General features: G+C 39.6%; 1 long non-coding RNA gene and 1 other non-coding gene across 2 annotated transcripts; both read left to right on the top strand.

Moving 5' to 3' along the window:
- The first annotated feature begins 893 nt into the window (after nt 1-893).
- On the top strand, nt 894-1002 carry LOC112133955 (U6 spliceosomal RNA). The gene has a single exon (XR_002915554.3). It is a non-coding gene; the product is annotated as a U6 spliceosomal RNA (small nuclear RNA).
- A 3966-nt stretch (nt 1003-4968) lies between these two features.
- Nucleotides 4969-12161, top strand: LOC134761546 (uncharacterized). Its single transcript, XR_010140329.1, has 2 exons — nt 4969-5324; nt 11922-12161. It is a non-coding gene; the product is annotated as an uncharacterized LOC134761546 (long non-coding RNA).
- The last annotated feature ends 1740 nt before the right edge of the window (nt 12162-13901 follow it).

The raw sequence follows: 13901 nt of genomic DNA, 5'->3' as shown, positions 1-13901 counted from the left end.
ATGTTTGCAACATGTTTGTATCCACAAATTCCTCAGAAAAATACAGAAAATGTTACTTAAAATGAGAAAAATAAATATGACAATCATTCACAGAAATCCAAATGCCTAACGAGTGTATAAAGAGCTGTCAAAATTTCTTAGTAACAAGAGAAATGGGAATTTTCAGTGCAATGAGATACCAATTTACACTGACGAGAGTGGCAAAAATAGTTGGATAATACAACATTTGGTGGTGGTGTTGGGTTACAGGCAACCTTCTGCACTGCTGGAGGGAATGTAGGCTAGTATAGCTTATGGACAGTGATTTTGCAGTCCTCAACCAAATTAGGTACCCATAGCTCTACTACCCTGCCGGGATCATAACAGGACATGAATGAGGAAGTAGAGGAGTTAGGATGTCCATCACTCGGAATGAGCAAGTAAAACGTGGTGGATGCGCACCATGGAGCACGATATCACATTTAGAAGCAATGAACTAGATGTACATGTAACAGCACAAACAGATCTTTAAAACATGGTATAGAGTAAGAAAAGTAAGATGCAGATTGGAACCATTATGTGTAATTTTATATAAGGGTTTAACATACACAAACAACAATACTTTTTTTTACAAGGTTGCACACAAATTCAAGAAAGCATATAAACCACATTACAACTGTTGCCTGTAGCTGGAAAGAGAGCAGGGATGGTAGATAAATAGTATATACGTAAATAAACAAAAAGGGGCTGGGTAGGGACCTTGATGATGCCGTGCCTTGAAATGAGTATGATTAGCTGGCACCTTAGGTAATTAAATGAGGAACAGATGAAGAAGTAAGGGAAGGCTGGTTATATGGAATTGAAAGCTGGGTAGATTGAATGCAAACGGCAGCCAAGAGGCATTGGTAAATTTAGTGCTCACTTCAGCAGCAGCACATATGCTAAAATTGAAATGATACAGAGAAGATTAGCATGGCCCAGCACAAGGATGACAAGCAAATTTGTGACGTGTTCCACATTTTTTAAATTTCCCACTCATCATCCAGGAAGCACCAAATTTATTCATTCACGCAAACATTCATTTACTTATTTAGTAAATAACTTTTCCCTGTCCACTGGAAAAAAAAAGAGGTATTGGTAAATTTAGAAAGACACCTGAAACATGCATAGCTCAGCTCTTTGTCTTTCTCTTGGGAGCCAGCCTCCGTTGTGAGGACTCGTTTAGGTTTGGGCCTCCTAGGATTGAGTGGGCAAATGTTAATTCTGTGGTTTAGCCAGTAGGCCCATTTGGGTTCCACACTTCCGGCTGAACTTAATTAGTAATGACTTCCATCCTTACTTTCTTACTCAAATTGCTCATCACTGGGTAGGTAAGAGGGGTGCTATTAATTGGGAGCCCCTCTTGGAGACTACAGCTTTCACAGGCACGCAAGTAACTTGAACTTTGTTATTATGATGATTTGCCAGCCGATTTTTCTATCATCTTATCCACCTGGATCAAGGTACAGCCTGGACTTAACAAAAAGCAGCGTATTGAGCTAAGGAGTAAACATACTATTCTCACCACTAGAGAGGAGTGCAGTTGTTATCGGAGCTTCCTATGAGAATCTGTTGACTCAGGTTTGTGTGTAAAATTAAATTCACAGATTAAACAAGCTTGCTTATCAGGTTTTCGCTGGACATTTTCAATTATTACTATGTTACTAGGGTGGGGTATTCTAGAAGGAAAAATGAAAAGAAGGCTGCAGACATACTGGGAACAATGGGCAGGAGGTAGCAAGAGGGTCAAACAGCACTTAGAAACCTTAGCCATCAAGGAGAGCCTTGTCCAGTACAACAACCAACATCTGTAGCCTCAGGACAAAGCAAATTTCTGCTCCATATTCTGCTCATTAAGTAAGAAAATATCTAATCCATTTTCAATAGATTGTCATTAAAAAAAGACATCTGAAATGGCTAACTTCAGCTATTTGAAAAATAGCTAATATGCAACACCTCATCCCTCAGTCTTATTTGATAAATGAGATATGGTTTGATATTACTATCTTAAAATAATTACATATTTATAAAGTCTACTTTTGATACTTTTCTAAAAATGTACACCTTATTCCCCTCTGTAGTGATCTAAATAATAAAGCCTAGTTTATTATGGATGCTTTGTACTTCTAAGGTCTTTTCTAAATCCAGTTAAACATATAAGTGTGTTAAACAAAGAAGTATCTCCAATTTAAACCATTATCCTAGATGCTCTCTTGCTTTATAGAATGCTGCGGATTTGCAATATGTGTGTTTTATATTATGCAATGGTAGACTTTGATCAGGTGAAACATAGTTAAATAGTAATCTGTAATAAATTTATATTACATATATGGCCGTGTTTGCAAAACTTCTTTCCATCTTAGAATGATAATAATGACTTTAACTTTTTAATTTTTCTTCTGTTCGAGTTTGAGGAAACTGTGAGGGTGTTTGAAAACTCTGGCTGGCAGTAATGTTTCTAAGATCATTAGAACACACATCTTCCAGTGTGTTAGAAGTACACATCTGATCTCTGGAGTCGTTATATTCATTCAAATGCTTAGATCTTCATGAACACTGAATTAGAAGGAATCAATATAAATATGAGAAGATATCTTTACAATGCACAGTAGAAATCTGCTAAGAATTATTTATCACTCGCTCCAGAAGCTGAACATAAAAAAGTTAAATACTTTTATGCTTAAAATGCAATATGTGATTATTGTATAAAGGTAAAGATTTAAAAAGTATAGGACAGAGTTATGTTTGTGTCTTCTTAATTCCCTTTCCTGACCCTCCTCAGATAACCACTGTTATATTTTGTGTATATCCCTCCAGAACTTCCAAAACTGAGCTTTGATTTTTGGCACAGGAATGTTGATATTCAAATATAATTATTATACCGCGACTACATTGACCATCATACAGATAAAGTTTTTAAATGCAGATAAAATGAGATTTTGTATATGTAAAGTTATAATAGGGACTTTGAGGAATCATTTTACAGTGTTAAACCTGACTCATTTTAAATTCAATTCTTTTGTACCAGAAGAGCTGTTTAGGCCTGTTTTTCCTGGTTCTCACAATCTTCCAGGCTCAATCCATCTTTACCCAAAATTTTTATACACCCAGTGAAAACTTGCTTTTGCAATATCTATATATTTAACTTTTAATAATTGTAGGATAAATTGCTTTTCTACTTTTCTTCTTTGTAGAAAAAAAGTCAACTTGTATAGGCAATAGTAGCTTGAACTCTGCCTCTGACAGATTGAGTACTTTGGAGATGGTTATTGCCAAGTTTTTTGGTCTTAAATAAATAAAAAGCTTAACAATTTGTCATTTCATGCTTTTAAGTACATCAAATGGGGTCGGACGAACGTAAGTAGAGGAGTAATTTTCAGTTTTATATTTTCAATTATCAATGCTTGATTAAAGTGAGCAAATATTAAATAAATGCATAAAAGTGCTTACTAAATAAATGAAAACAAAAAGTGGCTCTAATAAAAATGTTGCAATAGTTTCTCATCAATAATTGAAATACAAATGATTCCAAGTTCATTCATTGATTTCATGTTTAATTAGTGCATCCAACTGTCCATCCATCCATCCATCCGTCCATCCGTCCATCCATCTTTCTACCCAATCCTTCTTTTAAAAAATACTTTTTAAATGCCTTCTCTGGTATGGCATGTAAGAGGATATTAAAACAAAACAAAACATAACATAAAACACCAATGGCATCTCCAAGAAGGTGAACATCAACAGCCTAGTTATAATTCTTGGAGTGGATATTTTGGGGTAATATTTCTCAAGAAAAAAGTCATAAAGTTGATTTACACAAGCCAAAGTAAATTGTCTTGGAAATTAAAATTAGAGATAGAAATCTGTATTTCATGGCCTTACCCTGGAGGATCTCAATTTAACAGATTTGCATACATAGTTATTAACTGTGAGTTCTTGATCAAATTATTTTTTTCAGTGCTGGATTCCTCCTCTGTCACAGAGAGATAATGAAACCTACTTCTTAAACTCATCAGGAATATTAAAATATTATACTTGAAAGCCTTTGTAATTCTACAGTGTAGTACAGTTCTAAGGTCACTTTTACAGGTATTTCTTTCTTCCTTTTAGTTTTCGAAACAAGGTCTCACTCTGTTGCCCATTCGGCCATGCAGTGGTGTAATCATAGCTCACTGCAGCCCCCACCTCCTGGGCTCGGGTGATCTGGGACTACTGGCATGCACCACCAGGCCCAGCTAATTTTTTGTATATTTTGTAGAGACAGGGTTTCTTCATGTTGCCCAGGCTGGTCTTGAACTCCTGGGCTCAAGCAATCCACCTGCCTTGGTCTCCCAAAGTGTTGGGATTACAGGTGTGAGCCATCGCACCCAGGCAAATTTTTGATGTTTTGTAGGGACAAGGTCTCACCATGTTGCCCAGGCTGGTCTCAAACTTCTGGACGAAAGTGAACCTCCCACCTCAGCCTCCCAAAGTGCTGGGATTACAGGTGTAAGCCACCATGCCCACCCTACAGGTATTTCAGTGAGGTAAAAACACATTTTCAGAAGTACACAAGGCTTTTCCTTATTTCGTGCAACCATTGTGTTTGCACGATGGTTAATGATATTTTGTTCTAATGCAAAATTAGTCAATGTTGGTAAGCCAAGATAAATCTATATCTAAATATTTGGTCTAGTTGATTCTAGTATAGGAAGGAGTGCTGGAAGTGAGGAAGGGTGGACAGAAGAGAAGGAAACTGCTGCAATGTGGGGTGAGAAAATAGGAGTGGGCAGTGAGAGATGGTGTGGAGTGGTAGCTGTACAGAGGTGGCCTTACCATAGATGGTTTTATGCTGGCGATCATTCTGGGGCTGATTCTCTCAATCAACCTGAAGGCCCATGGAAATTTTGAAAGTACACCTTAAAATTCTAGAATGTTAATTCTAGAAGAGAATGCACCATTATCCATTCCAACCCTTTCATTTTTGGATGAGGAAATGATAGCAGAGATGTTAAGTGACTTGCCCAAAGTCACATAGTGAGTGGCAGGAACATAAGATAATTTGACAGTTGTTTTGACATGGGACCATTTTAGAGTCCTAAAAAATGAGTTATTGAACTTTTATCTGTTCTTAGTTTTAACTAATGCGTGCAACAGACTTGAGTGTCATCCTCTATATAACTAAATCACCTTTGTGTCAGGATCAAGGAGGGGGCTGGGGTGGGTGAGGCACAGACACTTGCTGCCAGAGCATGTGTAACCAGCAGTCCTCTGTTCACCATACCTGCTTCAATCATTGTTAGGAAATCTAACAATGTCTATTACAGGTAAGACAGGTGATGGTGGGAGGGATATTTGGACCACAATGTGCTGATTCCCATCTTCACTTCAAACTGCTCAGAAAGCCGCGATTCAATTTCATAATTTCTCTCATTGCTGGGTGTGGTGGCCCATGTCTATAATTCCAGCATTTTGGGAGGCTGGGGTGGGAGGATTGCTTGAGCTCGGGAGTTCAAGGGCAGCCTGGGCAACATAGTGAGACCCTGTCTCTACAACAAATAAAAAAAGTAGCTGGGTGTGGTGGCATACATCTGTAGTCTCAGCTACTTGGGAGGCTGAGGCTGGAGGATTGCTTGAGCCCATGAGGTCAAGGCTGAAGTGAGCCATGATTGTACCATCCCACTCCAGTCTGGGTGACAGAGTGAGACTCTGTCTCAGATAATAATAATAAGTATTATAATTATAAATTCTCTCAGTACTTTGTATCACACACTACACTTAAAACTATCAAATACCTCTATAATGTTAGTTTTGGACAGCATTTTTGCAACACTTTAAAACTGTATCTTCCGCCGGGCACAGGTGGTTCATGCCTGCAATCCCAGCACTTTGGGAGGTCAAGTCAGGAGGATTGCTTAAGCTCAGAAGTTCAAGACAAGCCTGGGCAACATGGCAAAACCCTGTCTCTACAGAAAAAAAAAAAGCACCAAAAATTAGCCAGGTGTGGTAGCACGCACCTGTAGTCCCAGCTACTCAGGAGGCTGAGACAGAAGGATCACTTAAGCCTGGGAGGTGGAGGTTGCAGTGAGCTGAGATGGTGTCACTGCACTCCATTCTGGGTGACAGAGTGAGACTGTCTCAAAAAAAAAAAAAAGTATCTTCATTGCCTTAAAAATTACAAAGGTAATAGATATATGGAAATTCCGAACAACATAAAAATGAATAAAGCAGAAAAAGCCTTGAAATTAGGCAAGTTTAGGGAAGGATAAGAGTCAGAGATATCTATAATAAAAAACCACTGATGACACTTTGATGGAGGTCAAGTGTTCTGTCTCAGTAGTTCTAGGGCAGGGGCCACAGCTCTCCAGCTTTCTAACTTGCATTGGGACCCATGTCACTGCCTTACTGCTTCTTGGGTTAGCTATACAGGTATTTCCCATACAAGCCTCTGTCCTCCCTTGTGTAAGGAGCCCCAGGACAGCAGGATGGTTCAGTGGAAAAATGTCAAGGTAAGTATCAGGCCCAGGTTCAAACCTTGCTCTGCACTGAGTAGGTCACTGAGTTTTCCAGTTTGTTTCTTCATTTGCACCTGTGGATAAAAACCACTTTGTGGTGTTGCAAGGATTAGACAGCTAGCTTTGGTAGTAAGGAGTTCAGTAAGTGGAAGCTATTATGATTGCCACCCTCAGGTAGTTCTAGTTTGAACTTCAGGACCTCAAAAATAGTAACTCAGATTTTCAGAAGTCAGCATAGGCGCTCCAGGGGAAGTTCCTATGGACAAATCTTAATGAGCTCAGAAAGGTGGTTTTGCATGCCAGAGCAACCAACAACAGACAGGTTGTCTTCATGGGCCTTTGAAATCTGTTACAAAGGTGAGCAACCATCCCAAAAAGAAACATTGAAGATTTTAGTTTTCAAAAGCATCATTCATCTCAGAAGAGTGCTTGTATCGCCTATTCTACCAAACAGGATGTTATTATATAAACTTCAGGATCTATTGAGAAACTCTCCAAGTGGGAAGTCCCTGGCCTCGTGGGAAAAGAGAGTAATTGTATTAACTAATTAGCAAAGGATCACTTCACACATATCAGGCAATACTATTTAGAGAAAGGATTATTTAACTCAGACTAATACAGGAGTTTTCACACTCCTAGGTACATATTTTATGCCTCAAAGATTCTCTGCAGCAAAAGTATTGCAGTCCTGGAGGGCACTTGTTAATATTAAAAACAAACGAAAACAACTCAGATCAATCTAATTGTTATTATCCAGTAGTTTTGTTCAGAAGAGTTATAGAAGTAGGCATTTAGATTGTCAAAACAAAAGTTCATAGAACAGGGTAGATAATTTAAACATGTGCTATCTTAGTCTCTCCTAGATTAGATTTTCATTGCCTACATGTTTGGATATCAGCAATGCCGTCATAAATGTCTGAATCAACGTGGCTGAAAGAAACACCACTAAGATTGAACTGAAGACTCCTAGAAGAAAACAGATAACAGCAGAAATAGCCCCGAGAGATCAAATTGCTTTTTATTCCATGGGCATCACAATTTGACACAGAAAGTTTAGAAAATACAAATATATATCACTGAGTTCAAATTTAGTTTATGTTTATCTTTCTTTTGCTAAATTATCTTTGCTTAGCTGTTGAGCCTATAGTGCCTCATTATTAACAGAAGGTGAAAGCTGGCCTGGGGTGCCAGTTACAAACCATAACAGAGAAGCTGTTTTTCTCAGATATTTCAGTGTTGTTTTTTAATCATGTAAGTAAGTGGCTGGTGCATACATTTTCCCTTACCTTTAATCACATGAACAAACTGAAATAACTTCTAAATTCCAAGTCTGTTGCTGTTTGCTAGAAAAGGTGTACATTTCCCCAGGAGGTAAAAAAGAGTCTAGAAGAAAGGAAAAAAGAATCTAGAAGAAAACAATATGCAAAATAAATGTCAGGCTTGCAAACACTGGGTTTATGCTAATGGGGCCAATGTACATTAAAGGTCATTGTTTTCGTGTCCATTTCCCTGAGGGTAGATATCTGTTAAGGATGCTGTCGGAGTGGGTCCAGCATTTGATGAGAGGTTGTGCTATGATCATACTTTCTCACTTTAAGGACTTTCACACACTCATGTGGTGGGATTGACCATAAACCATATAGAAGTAATTTATTTCTAAAAATCAAGGATTGAAGCCAGAGAGTAATTAATTTAAAAATAAAGATTTGAGATTACCCTTATAATGCCCCTTAAAGTCACTCATGTGAAATGCAACATTCTTTAAGTGAAGGGAAAGAGGTGAAGTTGCGTTCTATTAAATGTCACAGGCATATATAGCACTAGAAAACATGACCTGTGGTTTTTTTTTTTTTGGTGAGAAAATGTCTGAAAATACTGAGTTGTGTGATTTCTAAGGTTTCTATGATTCTATAATTCTGTCAAAAGCATTTTTAAAAACAAGCTCCAAAAAAGGCATCCAATTTGTATTTCTTGTCTTTACCCTGTGGTTCAGATATATCAATAGTTAGCCGTAAGTGGCTGTTTATCAATAGAAAATAAAGCCACTGGTTTCACAAGTAGTTGGTTGGTCTTACCCATTTTCCCATAAAATTGCATAGTTCAAATAAAAGATGAAGTTTGGTTAATTTAGCTTGTACTGCAATTCCGAGTTTGTAGAGTGTTACACCGCCACCCTGTGGACATAAGTTTTTCAGCTTCTAGCAAGGCTTTTTTTTCATTTTGTTTTTTTCTTTCTTTGAGACAGGGTCTTACTTCTGTCACCCAGGCTGAAGTGAAGTGGTGCCATCTCTGCTCAGTGCAACCTCCGCCTTCTGGGCTCAAGTGATCCTGTCATCTCAGCCTCCCGAGAGGCTGGGGCTACAGGCTCATGCCACAACCCCAGCTAATTTTTGTATTTTTTGTAGAGATGGGGGTTTTGCCGTGTTGGCCGGACTGGTCTGAAATTCTTGGGCTCAAGCAATACACCCACTCCAGCCTCCCAAATGTTGGAATTACAGGTGTGAGGCACTGTGCCCGGCCCCAACAAGGCCTTTGAATATGTAACTAGTATTCCACTTAAAAAATATGCAAGGCAAATAGGCTCATCGATTGTAACTCTAAAATGAGTATATATGAAAATGTTAGGCATTGTTCACTATGTAAGAATTAAAAATAGTTGTTTCCTGTTAAATGAAAGTATGGAAAATGATGGTTACCGCATAAGCCAGTTTCTTTAAATATAACTGTACCTTTAATAGAAACCAAAAAACATCCCAGGAAAGAGATTTTCTAGAATTGTCTTCTGAGCTACGTCCCAGTCTAGGATGATCAACTGTTCCATTTTTCCTGGGGCAAAGTTTTCCCAGGACTTTAAGGCTAAAAATGGGAAAGTTGTCGGCAAACTGGGCAGGGTTGCTACATATGACACACATATGGCTGTTTTGCCCAGGGATTTTAGCCTTTTTTGCTTCTAGCAATTTATTACAGACTTATGGGAGCTCACAGTAACTCTTAGGGTAAAAGGAAAGTCTGATGAATTAAAAGTAAATGGATCCAATGTTATTAGCAATATTATTTATTATAGTCAAAAAGTGAGAACAATCCAAATGTTTGTCAACTGTTGAGTGGGCGAAGAAAATGTGGCATATTCACATAACAGAGTATTATTCAGAAATAAAATGTAATGAAATACCGACACAGGCTACAACCTGGATAAACCCTGAAGACATTGTGCTAAGTAAAGAAGCCAGACACAAAAGACCACATATTGTATGATTCATTTATATGAAATGTCCAGAGTTTGCAGTAAAGACAGAAAGTAGATTAGTGGTTACCAGGGACTGTGGGGAGGGGGAATGAGGAGCAACTGTTAATGGGTCGGGGTTTCTTTTTTGGGTGATGAAAATGCTCTGGAATTTGATAGCAGTGCTTGTTGCACAACTCTGTAAATATACTAAAAGCCTCTGAATAGCACACTTTAAATAGGTGAACTGTATGGTATATTAATTATATCACAATAAAGCTGTTTAAAAATAAAGTAAATAGATCCTTGGTGTCATGTTTTCATTGCAGCAGACTGTCAGCAAAAGGGATGATGAGTAGAAAGGCAGTATATGAAAAACTAGTTTATTCCTCAACATTTCCATGATTAACTACTTTCAGGTCTATAGACTATAGAATCAATTAACTTGGAAATGATTTAAAAGAGTAAGGAAGCCATGAATTTCAGATGCAATGTTTGCCTATATAGAGATTTGGAGATGTAGTGTCAGACACATCTGGGTTTTACCTCGGGCTCAATCAATCAAGCTTCAGTTTCCTCACCTGTAAAATAGATTTGATAATTGTGCTCACTGAATTGAGCATTAAGGATTAAAGTAGTGGGAATCTTGAGTGATCTGGTTGGCCTTCCAAGGCAGGATTACTGTGACTGTTGTGCGTGCACGCTCTCCTTTTCCTATTGTTGCTGTTGTTTCCTATTTTTGCCAGGTACAGACTAAGTGCTGAGTCTGGGTGAAGGAAAGAAAGCTTCTCCTCTCAGGCGATGTTGGCTCTTTGTCCCTTGGAGAGTGGCTGTGGCCTGGATATATTGATAAATTCCACAGAGCTGCTATTCCTCAGAAATTCAAATCAGCAGATTGTTACTGGGAGAGCTTTCAATCCTAAGCTCCCTGGAAAGTCAGGGTTTCAGGCGTCCTGGATCGCAAGCAGCTCCTGAGGTGGGATGAGGGACAGGATGTGATGTTTTCAAGAACCTTCTTTCTGAAGGACTTGCTCCTTTCTTCTTAGACCACTTGTTCTTCCTTCATCTTTGTTTTCTTCCGGTTAGCTGCTGGCATCATTTTATTTCATGATGCACAACACCTCTCTTGTCCTATATTTAAGGCAGGCATTCTCTAGTGCTCCAAAGCATGGGCATTTAGCAAAGGCTTTAAGTTTTAGCAGCAAGTCATTTCAGTTGCTTTCTTTTAGATCATTCCTATTTTTCTCTGTATCATCAAATCATCTCTTCTTATTATTTAAATTTTTTATTTTTATTTTTTTGATACATGGTCTCCCTCTGTCACCCAGGCTGGAGTCCAATGGTGCGATCATGGCTCACTGCAGTCTCAACCTCTTGGACTCAAACATTCCTTCCACCTAAGCTTCCCAAGTAGCTGGGACTACATGCATGCACCCACCATGACAAACTAGTTTTTTAAATATTCTGTTCAGATGAGGTTTTGCCATGTTGGCCAGGCTGGCTTTGAACTACTGGGCTAAAGTGATCCTGCTGCCTCAGCCTCCCAAAGTGCTGAGATTACAGGCGTGAGCCACCGTGCCTGGAAAATCATCTCTTCTTTACCTTCCTTGGGCTTCATAAGCCAGGATGCCAGTGCCCCTAAGGTGCTGATTATCACAGGACTGGCACATAGGATGTGCCTGTTGAATGCTTGCTTCAGGTGGGCAAACTGTTTAATTTATAACAATCAGCCTTTGGGGTGAAGACAGAATTCTGTGCCGTATTTTTCAAGTCCCACATCACTGCCTTTTTCTGTTCTTCTGGATGTTTTCCTCCCTCAGTATTCCCTTCATCCAGAGTCTCTGAGGGGGTGACTCTGTCGGAGGAATAAAATGGAATGTTTTTAAAGTGCCTTAGCATGGCTTAACTATGATACCTCAAAATTGGCATCACCGTACCACTCATTTTTTGTTGCACTTGAACGAAAAGAGTTATACGAAGTTACAAATGTTAGGGGAGTTTGGGCCAAGCATTTCTGGAGAGGAGTTTCTGTGTGGGAGAACAGTCATAGTCTTAAATGGCTGAATCAATTTCAGGAGGAGAGAATCAAGAAGGGCTTCTGGCCACTACTGTCTAGCCTAACGCTCAGGGAGGGAAGGGGGTGGCAGAGCAAAATTTGGAAATATTCCTTGTTCCTCCTTCCACAGGTCAGAAGGAAGTCATGCAGAACTCACCTGCAAGGGATCCAGAGAGCTCGACAGGCGGCTGAATTTAATTTCACAGAAGAATGAAGAAAACTCAGGAGAACAGAAAATTAACCTAAGATCAAAGGAGTTGAGGGAAATTGCCAAACTTGTATTTCTAGTAGGGACCATTTTTGGAATTTGTTGTTGTATTTAACTTTGAGAAATATCTATGAAACCCAATGAAATACACATAAAAAGTTAGCAGAACTTAAGGAGTTTCTTTTAAAAGTAAAAATTTACATTAATAGCTGATCACACACACACACACTCACACACACACACACACACACAGCACCTAAAACCACAGTGTGTGGTTTATTAATGTCTTTATTTGATAAATATGTATTGAATGGTTATTGAATTGGATCATATAAAATTGACTTTTTTTTTTTTTTTTTTTTTTTGAGACAGGGTCTCTCACTCTGCCACCCGAGCTGGAGTACAGTGGGATGATCATGGCTCACTGTAGCCTTGACTTCCTGGGCTCAAGTAATCCTCCTGTCTCAGCCTCCCAAGTAGCTAGGACCACAGGCATGCACCACCATGCCTTGCTAACGTTTTCTATTTTTTCTAGAGACAGGGTCTTGCTATGTTGCCCAGGCTGGCCTCGAATTCCTGAGCTTAAGTTATCCACCTGCTTCTGCCTCCAAAAGTGCTGGGATTACAGGCATGAGCCATTGCACACAGCCTAAAATGGACTTTTTTTAAGGTCAAGATGTTGATCTATCGGCCATTTCACATGGTTGAACCTATCAGCCAAAATTGTTGTTCAAGGAATCAGCAGTGAAACCTTCTCTAATCTCAGGGGATTTACAATCTAGTGAGAAATAAAGGCTTTAAATAAATAATCAAAAAGTTATATAAGACAATAAAATAATTGTAAGTGTGGCAACTGTAGGCAAAAAGAGCATGCAAGGAGCCCTGAGACCCTACAATGAAGAAACAACTTAGTCTTGGGGGTTGGAAAAGGTGCCCCTGGGGAAGTGATGTGACGGATGGGTGGGATGAATCTGATGGGGAGGGGGGTGGGCTTTCCAGGCAGTGGAGATTTATGGGAAAGGCTCACCGGGGAGGGAAGGACCAGAAGGAGTCTGGCTGGTTGGAGAGTGATGTAAGAGAAGAAGGTCAGAGAGGGAGAGGGTGACCAGGTAGGCTGAGGAAGTCCTTGTACACCACATCAACTTTAGAGATTTCAGAGATTGTTCTAAGGAAAATGGAAAGGCACCAAATATATATACATATATATATATATATATATTTTTTTTTTTTTTTTTGAGGCAGAGTCTCGCTCTGTCGCCCAGGCTGGAGTGCAGTGGCGCGATCTCGGCTCACTGCAAGCTCCGCTTCCCGGGTTCAGGCCGTTCTCCTGCCTCAGCCTCCCGAGTAGCTGGGACTACAGGCGCCCGCCACCACGCCCGGCTAATTTTTTGTATTTTTAGTAGAGACGGGGTTTCACCGTGTTAGCCAGGATGGTCTCGATCTCCTGACCTCGTGATCCGCCTGCCTCAGCCTCCCAAAGTGCTGGGATTACATGCGTTAGCCACCAAAATGTTTTAAGAAGGGGAAGAACTGATCTTTACACAGTGTGTTGGTATAGAATTAGATTTGGTAGACTGCCATGTTGAAATTTCCAAGTGTTGCAGTAAGATCCGAAGAGAATGAAGTGTCCGGAGTTTGAGTTGGTGTCCAGCAACTCAAGTCTTGGGAGAGCAAAAAAATGTGTACCTGTCCTTCTAGATAAGAGTATTCACTCCTGATGAGGCCAGTGCTTGTCCTGGGGACCACAGGCCATCTATCTTAACACAGCCCTCACAGCTGGGTCTCTTGAGACCCATTTCCAAGCTCTCTTGTTTCCCTGGGAATCCCTGACTATTCAGTTCCCAGAGGAAGAGACAGAAGTAGAGGTTTAGGAGGCAGATGGGGTTAGGAAGATAACATAGT

This window comes from Pongo abelii, chromosome 5 (assembly GCF_028885655.2).
Source record: "Pongo abelii isolate AG06213 chromosome 5, NHGRI_mPonAbe1-v2.0_pri, whole genome shotgun sequence".
Taxonomy (NCBI): Eukaryota; Metazoa; Chordata; class Mammalia; order Primates; family Hominidae; genus Pongo; species Pongo abelii.
This window is presented reverse-complemented; position numbering and strand designations above follow the sequence as displayed.